General features: G+C 39.0%; 1 protein-coding gene across 1 annotated transcript in view; it reads left to right on the top strand.

The window, feature by feature from the left end:
• pcmtd1 (protein-L-isoaspartate (D-aspartate) O-methyltransferase domain containing 1) overlaps window positions 1-18,694 on the top strand; it is a 91,294-nt gene that overhangs the window by 39,777 nt on the left and 32,823 nt on the right. The gene's annotated exons all lie outside the window — the stretch shown is intronic.

The following is an 18,694-nucleotide window of genomic DNA, read 5'->3' on the forward strand; positions in this document are numbered from 1 at the left end:
AATTTCACAACATATGCCAGTGATATTAAACCTTATTCTGATTCTGAAGGTGGGTAAGCACTTGGAAGGGAATAGTTATTTTGAGCATGAATAGTGGTATGGACTGAGCAGAAAGGTTTGTTATATGCAGTTGTGTTCAAAATAATCTGTGCATGAGATCATAAGACATTGGGGCTGAATTAGGCCATTTGGCCCACTGAGTTTGTTCCGCCATTCCATCTTGGCTGAATTATTATCCCTATTAACCACATTCTCCTGTATTCTCCCCATAGCCTTTGACTGCCTTACTTATAAAGAACCTATCAACCTCTGCTTCAAATATACTCAGTGACTTGGCCTCCACAGCCTTCCATGGTAATGAATCACCACCATCAGGATAAAGAAGTTGTTAGATTTGAACTCCTGGTAGAATTTTATAGACTTCTATGAGATTCTTTCCCAGTCTTCTAAACTTTTAGTGAATTATTAACACAACCTCTCCATCTACTAGTTTTGCCATGCCCAGGATTCAGTCCATTGAATCAAAATCAGTCCAGTAAACAAATTTGAACATTAAAAATAATTAATTCATTAAAAATATGCAGTGTTAGACCCTTTATCAAATAAATTGTGCATGTAGATCTTGTTGCTGACTATTATGTTGGAAGTTTCTGTTGTCTAATATTGTCATTAGTTGCTGCTGCATGCTTGTGTCCATGCTCTTTGTACCATTGTCTTCATGGCATAAGGATGATAAAACACCCATTTAGTGGGGTCTCATGGCTATGTTTATTGAAGCTGCAAAGAACCTCTGAAGTACCATGAGGGTAATAATTGTAAACCACAGCTACAACTTAAGTTCTTTGTTGTTCTAAATAGGTGCCTTTATACTTGCAGCATCATAATTACCAATTAATACACTGGTAATTTGTAATATTTCAAATGCTGCAACCATTTTGGATATTTCACACATTTACACCTTGTAAAATGTTGCTAAGGTCTGCTGAAGGTGCAAGCATTTGGATGATATTTTTAACTAAGAATCTGTTTGCTCTCTCTGAATATAAAAGAATGCCACACTTGCGTGTAAGGAATAATGCATGAGTCCTTGATTCTTATCTCTCAACCAATATCACTAAAACTGGTTTATCTGAACATTTTTGTTTTATTATGTTTTCTTGAATTATTGAAATGGCTAGAGTTTTAGAAATATTCAATTAGTTGTGAAGAGTTCAAAACTTGTGAAGGTACCATATGAATGTGATTTCCTTTGTTTTTGTTTTCAAATAGAATATTTGTACTGACCATCAGTTGATATTTTGGGAATAATGTAATTACTGACCATTTTAGGATACATTTTATGGAACTAATTATAGTAAGCTAGTTTGTAGGCATGGTACAGATGGTGCTTTTTGCTAAAAGATTATTTGGTGTTTCCAGTGATTCAATCATATTTTGTAAGACAGTCATGGAGATTGAACAACAAAATGTGCAGAAGCAGATTAAAAGTTGAGCTGCTATTAACTGACCAGCCCCACCAGCAGGTCAAGATGGTTCACTGTTCTCCAGTCATGTTGATCATTGTAAGCAAATTATACTTCTCCCATACTTAGAAACTTAGGAAGTTGGGATAAAATTGGCATCAGATTTATTAGTATTGATTATATGTATTGGAATTTGTTATTTTTTTTGGCAGCAGTACAGTGAAAAACAAAAAAATAATTTGACTGGATAAGTTTTCAGTCTCCTGTTCCACATCCCTTATGGCAGAAATGAGAAGAGAGCATGTTCTGAGTCCTGAGGGTCTTTACCCCCCACTTTGCATTACCCTTTTAAGATAACTTCGATGGTGGGGAGGCTTGTGTCCATGTTGTGGAGCCTGCTGAGTCTACAGTCCTCAGTAGCCTCTTTCAGTCCTGTCCTGTGCACAGGAGGCTCCATACCAGATAAAACTGCATGTAGCCAGAATGCTCCATGGAGCATCTGTAGAAATTTGACAGAGTCTGGTGCGATAAAATCTTCTCAAATTCCTAATGAAGTATACAGTTGCAAGAAAAAGTTTGTGAACCCTTTGCAATTATCTGGTTTTCTCCATTAATTACTCATAAAATGTGGCATGATCTTCATCTAAGTCACAATAATACACAAACATAATCTGCCTAAACTAATAACATGTAAACAATTGTACTACTTCTCGTCATTATTGAATGCACCATTTATACGATCACAGTCTAGGTTCAAAAAAAGTATGTGAACCTCTGGGGTAATGCCTTCTACAAAAGCTATTTGGAGTCAGGTGATCCAGTCAATGAGTTAAGATTGGAGGTGTGGGTTGTAGAGATGCCTTGCCCTTTGAATAAGACACAGAAAGTCAGGTTACTGATAGACCTGCACTTCTCTAGAAAGATCTATTTATGTGCACCATGCCTCGACTTTCAGAGGACCTTAGAAGAAGAATTGTAGAGCTGCATGAAACTGGAAAAGGCTACAAAAGCATTCCTAATGACCTGAGTGTTCATCAGTCCACAGTAAGATAAATTTTCTCCAAATGGAGGAAATTCAGTACTGTTTGCTACTCTCTCTAAGAATGGGGGTCTTGCAAAGATCATACCAAGAGTACGATGTACAATGCTAAAGGAGATGAAAAAGAACCCAAGGATAACAGCAAAGGACCACCAGAAATCTCTGGAGGTTGCCAAAGTTTCGGTTTATGTGTCCACTGTAAGAAAAACACTGAACAAGAATGGTGTATTTACTCTATGGAGGAAACCATTGCTCTCCAATAAAAACGTTGCGGCACATCTCAAGTTTGCAAAGGCCACCTGGATGTTCCACAAAGCTTCTGGGACAATATTCTCTGGACAGATGAGACGAAAGTTAAACTTTTTGGCAGCAATGCACACTGCAGTGTTTGGAGGGGAAAGGGCACTGTACACCAATAGCAAAACCTCATCTCAACTGTGAAGCATGATGGAAGGAGCATCGTGGTTTGGGCTGCTTTGTTACCTCAGGGCCTAGACAGCTTGCAATCGTTGAGGGAACAATGAATTCAAAATTGTATCAAGGCATGTTACAGGAGAATGTCGGGGTCCATAGCCTGATGCTTAATAAAAGTTGGGTGGTGCAGAAAGACAAAATGTACTGAAACACAAGAGTAAATCAACAACAGAATGTTTTAAAAAGAAGAACAATTGTGTTTTAAAATGCCCAAGTCAGAGTCCCAATCTTAACCCAATTGAGATGCAATGGCATGACCAAGGGCTGTTCATATAAGGTATCCTAGAAATATTGATGAACTGAACCGTTTTGTATGGAGGAATGGTCTAAAATTCCTCCAAGCCAATGTGCACTACTGATCAACAGTTACTGGAAACATTTGGTTGAAGTTGTTGCTGTACAAGAGAGTCACACCATTTTCTGAAAGCAAAGGTTCACATACTTTTCCTTACAAATACATGTAATATTGAATCAATTTTATCAATAAATAAATGAACAAGTATAATGTTCTGTGTTATTTATTTAATTGGGCTCTCTTTATCTAGTTTTAGGACTTGCACAAAGATCTGATCATATTTTAGGTCATATTTATGCAGAAATAGAGAAAATTCTAAAGGGTTCACAAAAGATTCTGATGTTAACACCTTTTGTCTGATTATTGAGGTTGTATATGAAGAGGACTTACTAGGAGAACTAGTTCTTGAAAATATTTTTCAGGCTTGCCACTGCATTTTCTTTAGGGCTGTATCTTAAGTTTAATAGTACAAGCTGCTGCTTATTGAGTAATAAACCTCAAAATCGAGTTTATTGTCATATGCATAAGTACACGTATGCCCAGCTGCAATGAAAACTTTTACAGGTGAACAATATTTAAATATCTGAAAGACATTTGCATCCTTTCTTGATATCTGAAGTTAGCCACAATTTTATTTGATTCTCTTTATCTTGTAAGATGATTTTTTGGTGCCGTCTGTGCCTTCCATCTATTTCGCTGTAGGAAAACTTCTCTCACACAAAATTTGCAACCATTACTCAATCCCACCTAATGGTTTTCTGTTTCTACACCTCTTGGTAGCATTTTGAAGTTGATGGCTTGACTTCGATACATAAAGTATATTCAAGCCAGCAATAATTGATAGTTATTGGTAATCAATGACAGAAAAAGCAGGAAAAACTTAGAAGGTCAGGGAGAATGTATGGAAAGAGGTAATGTTTCAGGTCAAAACCATATTGATCTATGGATACTTTGCATCTTGATTTAGATTCTGGATGCAAAGTTGCTAAGAAAAAAGTGGTTCATCTTAAAACTATGTCAGTGAAGGTGATTGCATAATGTTACAGGAAGAGCATCCAAAATGTTATGAGACTCGAGTCATCCGTTGATTAGAACAGGCAAGGAGAATCGGTTTCCTCCTTTCAAAGGGATAGCTATTTGGAGTCTATGATGTCCTGACAACTTTATAATTGTTTATAAAAACTGATGATTTCCATATCTTGAAATAATTTTACAGTGCCTAATAAATTTGAACATGATTTCTAGTTTATTAATATGGTTAGTAAGGTAATCAGTATATCACTAGGCCATTTTTGGCTGCTAGATATTTTAGACACTTGGGGTGAATCTCCTTAATTTGTGAAATTCTCTCATTTCTCAGTTTGGTAAGTATTTATTCTTGATTAGCCTCTAAATAGTAGGGTTATTGTTCTAGAGGTTTTGTTTTGCAAGATTCTCCTAGCAATAATCTCCTTCATTTCAGGTAACAGTAGTAGTCCTTACTCTGTCATAGTTTGTTGTCTTAAGGGCACAAAACAAGTACTTGTAGGTTGAGAGTGTAACTTTACCCACAATATGTATAAGCTTTGGATTTTCTACCTCGATCTACTAAATGTTTGGCAGTAAACACATTTTTATGATATTCTTCTTTCTTCCACCCTTGGCTGCTGCAAACATTATACTAACATAGCTGTTTCCTTCTCCTTTATCTGAGGTACATAATCTGATGACTACAAACCTTCTACAGACTCAATCTGCAAAAAAATAAGATGCAATAGAATCCCATGGTAGACTTTTAAAATAAAACCAGCTCTTAAATCTGTTAAAGTCATTCCAATGTTTTCTACCTGGTCCCCATTTCCACTGATTCCCTGAGTATTCAAAGATCTATGAACCTCTGCCATCCATGTACTCAATGGTATGAGCAACAGCAGCCTCCTTGAGAATTACTTGAAAAAGGGATCGCTCTTCATCTCAGTTCTAAATGGTCCACCCTTTAATACCTTTACCTATAGCTTTAGACCTTAGAGCTAGAGGGAAGGCGGTTTTGTCATACTCGTCTGTTCCTGGAACAATGAAATCTCTCAGAGTAACTGATGTGAAAGAGACATTGCTTATTAATCAGCATCAGTTTGTATTTCTGGAGTACCTTTAATATTGCAAAACCTTTCAAGTGGCTCATTAGACAAAATTTGTTATTGCATAACATGAAACCTGAATCTTGGACAAAAATAGGTTGTAAGTAGTTTCTTAAAGTAGGAAAACAATGGAGAGATAAAGAAGGTCAAAGGGAAGTTTCTACACCATAGGCAATGCCAGCTGCAGGCACATTTACAACTAGTGGAGTGATGGGAATGTGTAATCAAGAGTACAGAACAGAAAAAGGCAGCTTCTAAGGCCTCAAATTTACAAAAATTGAGTAAGTCAAATATAATTTGAAAGATAAAGTTAGAAAATTTTAAAAGGTCACAGGTAAAATTCCATCTATCTACTTAACTTAGTTTAGCTGTTGGCTAAACTTAAGTATGTCATGTTATGTAGTCCAATTATCTATAAAATGACTTAGTGCTTTGTGAAGCCTTTCAAATTACTAATATTAAGGAGCAGTTGGCCATTATGTTCAAGGATACATAATAGGTTGAAGCCATTGACTAATTGAAATGACTTGTGTCAGTTGGGACCTTGTGAGGAAAATAACTAGTTTGGAACAGCAAGGAATCCTGGGAAAGAACCACAAACTTCATATATATTCTTCTAAATTCAGTGAGTAGAAGCCCAGAGCTGCCAAACGCTCCTCTTAAGTTAACCCTTTCATTCTTGGAATCATCCTTGTGAACCTCCCCTGGACTCTTTCCAATGACAATACATCCCTTTTGGTATACAGGGCCCAAAACCATTGACAATACTTAAAGTGCGGCCTGACTAGTGTCTTATAAAGCCTCCGCTTTATCTCCTTCCTTCTATATTCTATTCCCCTTGAAATATATGCCAAAATTGCATTTGCCTTCTTTACCAAAGACCCAACCTGTAAACTAACCTTCTGGCAGTCTTGTATGAGGACTTCTAAATCCCTCTGCACCTCTGATGTTTGAATCTTCTCCTCATTTAGATCATCTACACTATTGTTCCTTTTACCAAAAGTGCATTTTTGTACATTTCCCAACATTGTACTCTATCTGCCTCTTTTGTTTTTGTCCAATCTTCCAATTTGTCTAACTTCTGCTGCAACCACATTGCTTCCTCAGCACTAACTACCCCACCATCTATCATCATTTCATCTGCACACTTTGCCACAAAGCCACCAATTCCATTATCCAAATCAGTGACATACAATGTGAAAAACAGCAGTCCCAATACTGACCCCTGAAGAACACCACTAGTCATTGGCAGCCAATCAGAAAAGGCTCCCTTTATTCCCACTTGCTGCCTCCCGTCTGTCAGCCATTCTTCTATCGATACCAATATCTTTCCTGTAACGCCATAGGATTTTATTGTTAGGCAGCCTTGTGTGTGGCACCTTATCAAATGCCTACAGAAAATCCAAGCAAATGGCATCCACTGCCTCTCCTTTGTCCCATCCTGCTTGTTACTTCCATGAAGAACTCTAACGGACTTGTCAGGCAAGATTTCCCTTGACAGAAGCCATGCTGACTTTAATTTATTGTATCATTAGTCTACAAGTACCCCGAAACTTCATCCTTAGTAATAGACTCCAACACTTTCCCAACCACTGAGGTTAGGCTAACTAGCCTATAATTTCCTTTCTTTTACCTTCCCCCCCCCCCCCCCCCCAAGGAGTAGAGAGATATCTGCAATCTTTCAGTCCTCCGGGACAATGCCAGAATCAAGAGATTCTTGAAAGATCATGTCCAATGCATTCATTATCTCTTCTGCAACCTCTTTCAGGACTTTGGTGTGTAGTCCATCTGGTCCAGGTGACTTATCCACCTTCAGACCTATGAGTTTGCCTAGCGTTTTTTTCCTTTGTAATAACAATAGTACTCACTCCTGCTCCCTGATGCTCACCAACCTCTGACACACTGCTAATGTCTTCCACAGTGTAGATTAATGCAAGGCACCCATTAAGTTCATCTGCCATTTCTTTGCCTCCATTACTACCTCACCAACATCATTTTCCAGTGATCCAATATCAACTCTCACCTCCCTATTACTCTTTTCCCATATAGCTTTTTTAGATACCTTTTGTTGGATTTTAAAAGCTTCCAAATCATCCAACTTTCCACTCAATTCTGCTACCTTATATATTATTTTCTTGGCTTTTATGCAGCCCTCATTTTCCCTTGTCAGCCATGGTTGCCTACCCCTGCTACTTGAGAATTACTTCTTCCATGTGACATATCTATCCTGAGGCTTGTGATTAAAACTTCCCAGAAATTCCAGCCATCTGTGTTCTGCCATCATCCCTGCCAGTATTCTCCTTCAATCCACCTGGGCAAGCTCCTCTTTCATGCCTCTGTATTTCCCTTTGTAACATTCCAATACTGATACATGTGACTTGTGCTTCTTCCTCTCAAACTGAGTGTGAATTCAATCATATTTGATCACTGCCTCCTAAGGGTTCCTTTACATTAAGTTCCTTAATAAGATCTGGATTATTACACAACACCTCACCTAAGATAGCCTTTCCCCAAGTAGGCTCAAGCATAGGCTGCTCTGAAAACTCACTCTTTTGTGATCCAACAGCAGCCTGATTTTCCCTATCCCCTTGCATATTGAAGTCCCTCATTACAATTGTGTTTATTACATGCCTTTTCTAGCTCCCTTTGCAATCTCAACCCCACATCTTGGCTACTATTTGGAGGCCTATATATGATTTCCATAATGTTCTTCATTATACTTTCATTACAGTGTTGATTTGTACTTAGTGAAAATACAATTTCTATATTTGTTCATCTTTTCAAGTTTTTTTGATTGATTAAAAACAAGTCGTAAATCTTAACTTTTTCATATTGACAGAATCTCAGTAACTAAGGCAATTAAACAATGTTTTCTGTTCATTGCTTGCAAAATTTACATGTCTAAGAAATTTCCTTAATATTGGGCTAAGTTGAAGAAATCCTTGACTACAGGAAACCAAGATCTGCCAATAGACTGAACAAAATAAAAAGAAAGCTGAATAATCTAGAGTAAGGTAGAAAAGGACTGTGATGTATTTAGTATTTCAGTAATATTGTAAATATGTTGTTTGATTAAGCATTCTTTGTTCACGTAATTCGTTATGGGTTATATGTAAGAAGTACGTGAATGCCATATGGCATTATGCCACCAAGTTGTATGTGAGTGCCTCACTAAAGAAAAAAGCAAAAGAAAAACTAAATAGACAAATATCCCGGATGGTGTGTTTTTCTTTTAATTAGTTTCTGGCCACAGGTTCATAAACATTGAGTACTGGATGATAATTATTATTATTGTTAGTATGTACCTTGTTTATAAATAAATATAAAGCAGAAATGGCTGGCTGCATTGGAAAAATAGACTCGTTCAATCGCACGACAGATAACTGGATGATACATACTGAACAAATTGAGGAATATTTTGAAGCAAATGAAATAGTCGATGAAAAACAAGTGCCCGTGTTGCTGGGTGCAATAGGTGGGAAAGCATTCAGTTCGCTAAGTGTAATTAATCCAACCAAACCAGCCAAAATTAGCTTTGCTGATATCATGAACATAATGCAGGAACATTTATGATTGCAAAATGCTTAAGATAGATAGATAGATAGATACTTTATTCATCCCCATGGGGAAATTCAACTTTTTTCCAATGTCCCATACACTTGTTGTAGCAAAACTAATTACATACAATACTTAACTCAGTAAAAAAAAATATGATATGCATCTAAATCACCATCTCAAAAAGCATTAATAATAGCTTTAAAAAGTTCTTAAGTCCTGGCGGTAGAATTGTAAAGCCTAATGGCATTGGGGAGTATTGACCTCTTCATCCTGTCTGAGGAGCATTGCATCGATAGTAACCTGTCGCTGAAACTGCTTCTCTGTCTCTGGATGGTGCTATGTAGAGGATGTTCAGAGTTATCCATAATTGACCGTAGCCTATTCAGCGCCCTTCGCTCAGCTACCGATGTTAAACTCTCCAGTACTTTGCCCACGACAGAGCCCGCCTTCCTTACCAGCTTATTAAGACGTGAGGCGTCCCTCTTCTTAATGCTTCCTCCCCAACACGCCACCACAAAGAAGAGGGCGCTCTCCACAACTGACCTATAGAACATCTTCAGCATCTCACTACAGACATTGAATGACGCCAACCTTCTTAGGAAGTACATTCGACTCTGTGCCTTCCTGCACAAGGCATCTGTGTTGGCAGTCCAGTCTAGCTTCTCGTCTAACTGTACTCCCAGATACTTGTAGGTCTTAACCTGCTCCACACATTCTCCATTAATGATCACTGGCTCCATATGAGGCCTAGATCTCCTAAAGTCCACCACCATCTCCTTGGTCTTGGTGATATTGAGACGCAGGTAGTTTGAGTTGCACCATATCACAAAGGTTTCATTAGCGGAATGAAAAGGAAGGAGAATCTATTACAGCTTTTGGGTAAATTGAAAAAATTGTTCAAACATTGTCAATTCAATAATCGGCTTAACTATGCACTGAAAGGTTATTTAGTTTGTGGATTGTTACAAGGAAGAATTCAAAATTAGCTCCTAACTAAAGCACAGCTTATATTTTAAAAAGCAGTTGAAATCACTGTATCATTGGAATCAGCAGCCAGAGGTGCAATTGAGTTGCAGTTAGGAATGAAAGTGAGCATGGACAAAATTGCAATGTCTAAACAGAAACCAGTTAGTTTGAGCAAATTGTGTTGCCAATTTGGAAAGGACTCACATATACCAGACCAATGCAGATTTAGAGGTGAAACTTGCTGAAATTGCAACAAAGTAGGACGCTTAGAAAGAGCATGTCAGGCTGACAAAAATAAATGGACTGCACAGGGAAGAGAAAAAGATTTTTAAAGTCAAGTTGCAGTTTCAGAAAGAACACAAATCTGCATGCTCTTGATGAAAAATCTGATAATGATACAGGACTTGGTAGCCTTCAGATTTACAATGCAAAAACTAACAAGTAATGTGGTTTACACCAGAAGTGAACAGCAAATTAATTAAAATGGAATTGGACACTGGTTTGGCTGATTCAATCATTCCACAAAATGAATTTGGGTGGCATTCCAGTAATACTGAACTGAAGCATGCAGATAACCAATTAAAAACATGTACTGGAGAAAAGATAACTCCTGTGGGAATGACATTTGTTGCAGTGAAATAAAAAACCAACAAGGCTCATTGGCCGTGATTGACTTGAGACAATTACGACTCAATTGGTGGAGATCCATCCCATCCACATGCCACATCCCCTGCAACAGAGTCAACAGCAAATTAAGAAAGATGATGCAATGTTCAAGGATGGTATTGGAAAACTCAAAAGCATATCAAGAGTAAAATAGTGTTAAATTAAAATCCCACGCCCAAATTTTACAAAACCCATCTGGTTCCTTATACCATTCGTGATAAAGTAGCCATTGAGCTAGATCACATGGACACTGAAGGAATTGTTTTGGAGGTTGAGTGGAGCCCATGGGCAATGCTAGTTGTACCAGTGGCCAAGAAAATTGAGTCCTATCATGATCTCTGGTGATTTTAAGATCACCATCAACCCAGTACTGAAAGTAGATCATTACCCTCTGTCCACGATAGAGAATATCTTTGCTAACCTTTTTGGAGGAAAACACTTAAGCATAGTGGGCTAGATGAGGCCTAACTACAGGTGGAGATGGAAGATAGGTTCAAAGTGTTTCTCACCATAAGTACTCATGCAAGGTTTTATCACTTTAGTAGGCTTATTTTTAGAGTAGCTTCTGCACTTGCACTCTGGCAGAAAGCTATGGTCCAGGTGCTGGAAGCCTGCCCAGATACTCCATGTTACCTGGAGGACATCATTATTACTGGTAATGATGCCAAAGTACATCTCTAAAATCTCAAGACCATTTTAAAAAGATTAGAAGATTATGGACTCAGAGCATGTCACGACAAGTGTGAATTCCTTAAACCAAGCATCACTTTCTGTGGACAAACCACTGATAAACAAGGGTTACACAAGTGTGATGAGAAAATTCAAGCAGTGATGAATGCCCCAAGACCAAAGAATGTGTCACAGTTGTGGTTCATTTTATGATTTGTCAAACCTGGCTACTGTGCTCCACCCCTTGAATTCATTACTACAGATGGGACAGAAATGGCAATGGACAAAGCAGTGTGAGGTGGCTTTCCAAAAGGCAAAGGAAATAGTGATGACAGACACCATACTCACATTATGATGCACATCGTCTATTGAAGCTTGCCAAAAATGCTGAAGGCTCATCCCATTTACCCTTAGAAAAGGAAATACCTGAAAAATTTATGGAAGAGGACACTCCTCTTGACATGTTCTCTGTAATGAGTCTCCCTCTATTACAGCAGAGATGATTCAAAGAAAACTAGAAAAGACTTCACGCTGTCTCTGGTCTACATGGCCACCCAAAATGCGTGGAATGTGCACAGGAATTCCAGTTCCCTATTTTTAACAGCACTAGGATGAACATGCTCTTTTCAGAGGATGCCATATGTGGAGATTGTGGGTTGTACCATCCAAGCTAAGAGCGAAAGTGTTGGAGGAACTACATGCCAGTCATTTAGGCATAGTTAAAATGAAAGCATTGGCTGGAAGCTTTGTCTAGTGGCCTGGGGCAGATCAGCAGATCATGCAACTTGCCATGCACTGTTCAGGATGCCAACACACCCAGAAGGTGCCAAGAACAGGACCGCTTTATGCTTAGGAATGGCCTGCATAGCCTTTGCAGAGGATTCATGTGGACTTTGCTGGACCATTCATGGGCACAAATTTCTTGGTATCTACAAAGTGGCCAGAAGTTTTGCCAATAGCCTCCGCTACAGCCTCACACACTGTTGATGTGTTGAGAAGCCTTTTCTCAAGGACTGGTGTTCCAGAACACTTAGTCAATGACAATGGACCACAGTTTGTTGTGAACATGTTTTACTCATTCCTGAAAATGAATGGATTAAGACATATTACATCTGTACGGTACCTCCCAACTACAAATGTCCTGGTGGAAAGTTTTGGCCAGAGTCTGAAGAACACATTTCAAGCAATGTTAGCAGAACATACTGCACTGAATCAGAATTTGGCCAAATTCTTTCTTGCATATCATAGTACAGCACACTCCACAAACAACAACTCACCAGCTATGCTGTTACTGAATTGTCCCTTGTGCACACTTGGATCCTCTCAATCTCACTCTCAGAAGGGGTATACAGTAAAAACAGTTGAGACAAATTGAGGGCTCCTCAAACAAGAACGTTCAATGTTTCATTCCTGGGCAAGCAGTCCTGGTGAGGGACTAGAAAGATAATCAAAAGTGAGCACTTGGAAAGATGAAAAACAGACCACTCTCCTACACAGTGGCGATGACGTCTGATGCCATCTGGAGATGATACATCGGTCATATTAGGAGAGCAGAGTCAATTGTCCAGTGCTGTCATAACCACTTCTTCCAGTCCCAAAGTTAACTTTTGCAAGCACCACAAAGGAGGTCCTAGAACCTGTGATTGTTTCACAGCCACAAGTCTCACTTGCCAAGCAGAGTTCCCCTGTCCTCCACAGTGATAAAATTTTAAGGCCTGAATGAGACAGTGTAAAGTTTACTATGCTGTAGGTGTCCCTATGTGTATATATCAGCCATCTCTTGGATGACATCAGGCTGTATGCCAGAAATGAAAGAGACTGACTCACTAAACCACTTGATAAGGGTGGGGTATACAGTAGAGACATCAGGATGTCATTTGAACTGGGAAAGTGCAGCCAGGTGGTAGTGAAAAGAGACAAATTCATCAAGACTGAAGGAGTCGAGTTACCTGAAATCCACGTACCAGATGGACAGGACAGCTACAAATACCCGAGGACTCAAGGACACAAAGAATGCTGTAACATCCAAGTACCTCCAAACAGTGAGGCATGTCCAGCTGAATGGAAAGAACCAAATCAGAGCCATCAACACATTCACCCTACCAGTCATCAGATACCCAGCCACAAAACTCTGCTGGTCAAGGAATGAACTGGAAGCCGCTTACATCAAGACCCAGAAACTACTAATGATACTTGGAGGATTCCATCCAATGTCCAATGTTGAACAACTGTACACCCACTGGAATAAAGGAGGATGGGTACTTTGAAGTGTCAATCCCACAGTCCTGGAAGAAATGTGATACATCCATGAGTATGTCAGGAAGATGGCCCTTAAGGACAACCTGCTAGGAGAATATTTCAGACAGCAAGCAGGAGATATGGAAATAAAAGTGGGTGAAGCAGAGCCACAGGACCAGAGGCCATGGTACGACAAGCCATTGCACAGGATGTACCAGTGCCAGATATCAAAGGTGGCTGACGTAAGAAAGTCCTACCAATGACTGGAAATGGCAAGACTCAGGGATAGCACAAAGGCACTGCTTATGGCTGTACAAAGAACAAATGTTGAGGACAAGAGCAATAGAAGCAGGAGTCTATCACACCAGATAAGACCTAAAATGCAGACTGTGCAAGGAATCCACTGAAACCATCCACCACATAGTAGCAAAGTGCAAGTTGCAGGCAGGGACAGCGTACACTGAACAGCACAACCAAGCTACAGGAATTGTGTACAGGAACATCTGTGCTGAGTATGGATTGGACATTCCCAAGTCCAAATGGTAAACACCCAAGAAGGTAGTGGAGAATGACAGAGCTAAGATTCTGTGGAATTTCCAAATACAGACTGATAAGCAGGTACTGGCCAACAAACCAGACATACAGTTGAAGTCAGAAGTTTACATACACCTTAGCCAAATACATTTAAACTCAGTTTTTCACAATTCCTGACATTTAATCCTAGAAACTACTTTATTTTAAGAATGTGAAATGGCAGAATAATACTAGAGAGAATGATTTATTTCAACTTTTATTTCTTTCATCACATTCCCAGTGAGAAGTTTACATACACTTTGTTAGTATTTGGTAGCATTGCCTTTAAATTGTTCAACTTGGGTCAAACATTTTGGGTAGCCTTCCATAGGCTTCTCACAATAGGTTGCTGGAAATTTGTTCCATTCCTCCTGACATAACTGGTGTAACTGAGTCAGGTTTGTAGGCCTCCTTGCTCGCACACACTTTTTGAGTTCTGCTCACAAATTTTCTATCGGACTGAGGTCAGAGCTTTGTGATGGCCACTCCGGTACCTTGACTTTGTTGTCCTTAAGCAATTTTGCCACAACTTTGGAGGTATGCTTGGGGTCATTGTCCATTTGGAAGAGCCATTTGCAACTGAGTTTTAACTTCCTTGCTGATGTCTTGAGAAATTGCTTCTATATATCCACATAATTTTCCTTCCTCATGATGCCATCTGTTTTGTGAAGTGCACCAGTCCCTCCTGCATCAAAGCACCCCCACAACATGATGCTGCCACCCCCATGCTTCACGGTTGGGATGGTGTTCTTCGGCTTGCAAGCCTCACCCTTTTTCCTCCAAACATAATAATGGTCATAATGGCCAAAGGGTTCAATTTTTGTTTCATCAGACCAGAGGACATTTCTCCAAAAAATAAGATCTTTGTCCCCATGTGCACTTGCAAACTGTAGTCTGGCTTTTTTATGGCGGTTTTGGAGCAGTGGCTTCTTCCTTGCTGTACTTGAAGGTACTGTTCATTTTTCATCTTCATTGTTTCACAGCCTTTCAGGTTATGTCGATATAGGACTCGTTTTACTGTGGATATAGATGTTTCCTCCAGCATCTTCACAAGGTCCTTTGCTGTTGTTCTGGGATTGATTTTCACTTTTCGCGCCAAAGTACGTTCATCTCTATGAGACAGAATGTATCTCCTTCCTGAGCTGTATGACGCCTGCAGGGTCCCATGGTGTTTATACTTGTGTACTACTGTTTGTACAGATGAACCTGGTACCTTCAGGCGTTTGGAAATTGCTCCCAAGGATGAACCAGACTTGTGGAGGTCCACAATAATCTGTCTGTAAAGAATTGTTGGAAAAATTACTTGTGTCATGCACAAAGTAGATGTCCAAAACTATAGTTTTGACGTCTTGCCAAAACTATAGTTTGCTAATATGAAATCTGTGAAGTGGTTAAACAATGAGTTTTAATGACTTTCAACCTAAGTGTATGTAAACTTCTGACTTCAACTGTAGTAACACTGGGCAAGGAAGAAAACAAAGCAATAGTAATAGATGTGGCAATCCTGAATGACAGTATCATCAGGAAGAAAAAAATATAAGAAGTTGGAGAAATACCAGGGCTTGAAAGAGCAGATAGAAATTATGTGGAAGGATAAAGCCAAACTAATCCTGGTGGTGGTAGGAGCATTTGGAGCTGTGACACCTGGGCTGGGAGAGTGGCTTCAACAAATCCCAGGATCAACATGTGAGATCTTGGTCCAGAAGCGCGCACTACTAAGAACAGCACGGATGCGTTGCCAAATACTCAAGCTCCAGGCATCGGGTGGAGGACCAGAGGGGCTGAGGGAACACTACATATACATGCCATCCATAATGAGTGAGGAAAATACCAAGAAAAAGACCAAGCACAACATATTTAACATTTTAATTTTGACCACTCTTGTTCCAAATCTCATATGTTGAGTGAAGGTACTGTTCATTTTTCATCTTCATTGTAAATTTTGAATGAGATTCAGTGATAACTTTATGATATTGAATTTTGCTTCTAAAGATTCCCTGCTTCCTCAACACTACCCGTCCTTCCAGCTATCTTTGTATCATCCCCAAACTTGGCTGTAAGGCTATCTAGATCATTGGCATATAATGTTGTTGTACACTCAACAACAACCCCTGTGGAGTGCCACTAGTCACTGACAGCCAACCAGAAAAGCCTCCCTTTATTCCCCGCTTTGCTTCCTGCCAATCAGCCAATTTTCTCTGTCCATGCTAGATTCTTTCCTGTAATAACATATGCTCTCATCTTGTTTAGCAGCCTCATGTGTGGCACCTTTTCAAAGCTTTCTGAATATCCAAATAAACAACTTCCACTGACTCTCCTTTGTCTATCTTGTTTGTTATTTCCTCAAAGCATTCCAACAGATTTGTCAGGCAATATTTTCCCTTAATAAAACCATGCTAACTTTATTCTGTTTTATTGTGTGCCTCCAAGTACCCCGAAACCTTATAGTGGATTATTTAATTTCTAATTTCTTGCCAAGCACTGAAGGCTGGCTACTAGTTGTAAGAATTCCTTCCTCTTGGATTACTTTTAAAGCTGATCTAATTGGTTACACCCAATAACTCCCACTGATTAATGTTACTCTTAAATTTCCACAGAAGTCTGGCAGTTTTGCATGTTTATCTTTAACCTCCTAGATGTTCAGTTCACTAGGCTAAGCTCTCCTATTGTTTACACAACTGATTGCAAATCAAATGTCAGCAGCTTTGATTTCTAATAATATCTGGAGATGGAGTGCAAACTCACTATAATTTTCTAAAATTTACATGGAAAATCTGCCTTTTGAACCTGTGCCAGGCTGCAAAGGAGAGAGACAAGTTTTAATTAATGCATTTTAATGATTTTCCTTGATTTCAGTGTGTTTACTACTTTAAAATGTAATCCATTTGTGTTTTACCTTCATTTTTAATTTTTTAATACAATAGTATTTTAATAGCTTTTGAATGTTTGAATATAAGGGAGATTAACAATTTGATAGCTTCGGTAATCAATTCAGACTTGTGACTTCAATGACTGACAGAGATTTATGTTTGATTTATGTTTGTAATTCTTCCCTTTACTGTAGGGCAGAATTCCCAGGTTCATTGAGAAGGTAAAAGCAGGTTTAGTAGACAGGCAAACAACCTGGGAGAGATTCTGGGGATTGTGTTAGGTTTTTTAGTTGCCCTGGAATGCTGCTAACATTGCAAGTTGTTTTCATTCAACCAGTTTTGTTCACTAATTAAGGAAGATTTGATTTTAATATTTTTGAAATAAATATTCTCCTATAAATATTTGTAGAATATAGAAATTTATTTGTTATGCCTTTATTTTGTGGAAGTGCTCTAATTACAGAGAAAAAAAGTCCTGGGGAAGTACTCAAATGCATTACATCCATTCTAGATGGCATGATAAAGACTAAACAAACTCCTTTTAGAATTGTCATCCTTGTAGAGGATTTTTAATGTATACATCATTTCTGTTTAGCTAATATGTGCCCTTTTTTCAAAATGAGCAGCCTGGAGCCAACAGTCCAGTGAAACTTGTATCAGTTGTAAGGAAGTTGTTGGACTAATTTGGAGGGGGCAAAGTGCCTTTCTGCAGCCTAATCTGGTTGAACTTTTTGAGACTATAATTAAGAAAACTGATGAAGGCAACATCATCATGCTAAGACTCTTGGCAGTGTGCAGGATCTGAGATTTTGGGGTCCATGTCCGTAGGATATTCATAGCTGCTGCGCAGATTGCCAGTGTTCTTAAGTAGGCGTATAGTGTGTTGGCCTTCATCAATCATGGGATTGAGTTCAAGAGCCGTGAGGTAATGCTACAGCTATATAAGACCTTAGTTAGACCCCACTTGGAGTTTTGTGCTCATTTCTGGTCACCTCACTACAGCAAGGATGTGGAAACCATAGAAAGAGTGCAGAGGAGATTTACAAGGATGTTGCCTGAATTGGAGAGAATGCCTTATGAGAATAGGTTGAGTGAGCTTGGCCTTTTCTCCTTGGAGTGACAGAGGATGAGAGGTTATCTGATAGAGGTGTATAAAATGATGAGAGGCATTGATTGTGTGGATAGCCAGAGGCTTTTTCCCAGGGCTGAAATGGCTAACATGAGTGAGCATAGTTTTAAGATGCTTGGAAGTAGGTACTAGGGGGATGTCAGAGATAAGTTTCTCACACATAAAATGGTGGGTGCGTGGCATGCACTGCCAGCAATGGTGGTAGAGACGGATATAGTAGAGTCTTTTAAGAGACACTTAGATAGGTTCTTGGAGCTTCAAAAAATAGAGGGCTATGCAGTAGGGAAATTCTAGGTGGTTTCTAGAGTAGGTTACATGATTGGCACAATATTGCGGGTCGGAGGGCCTGTAATGTGCTGTAAGTTTCTATATTCTATGTATGTTCGTCACCATCAGGCTTTTGAACCAGAGGGGATAACTTCAGTAAACATAAATTGTCGCATCACTGAATTGTTCCCACAACCTGTGGACTCATATTCAAGACTCTTCATTTCATATTCTTGATATTTATTACTTGCTAGTTCATTTATTATTATTTCATTTTTTTCTTTTTGTAATTACACATGTTGCTGTCTTGCACACTGATTGTTTGCCTTGTCCATGTGGTCTTTCATTGATTCTGTTATGATTATTGGGT

Source organism: Hemitrygon akajei, chromosome 1 (assembly GCF_048418815.1).
Source record: "Hemitrygon akajei chromosome 1, sHemAka1.3, whole genome shotgun sequence".
Lineage (NCBI taxonomy): Eukaryota > Metazoa > Chordata > Chondrichthyes > Myliobatiformes > Dasyatidae > Hemitrygon > Hemitrygon akajei.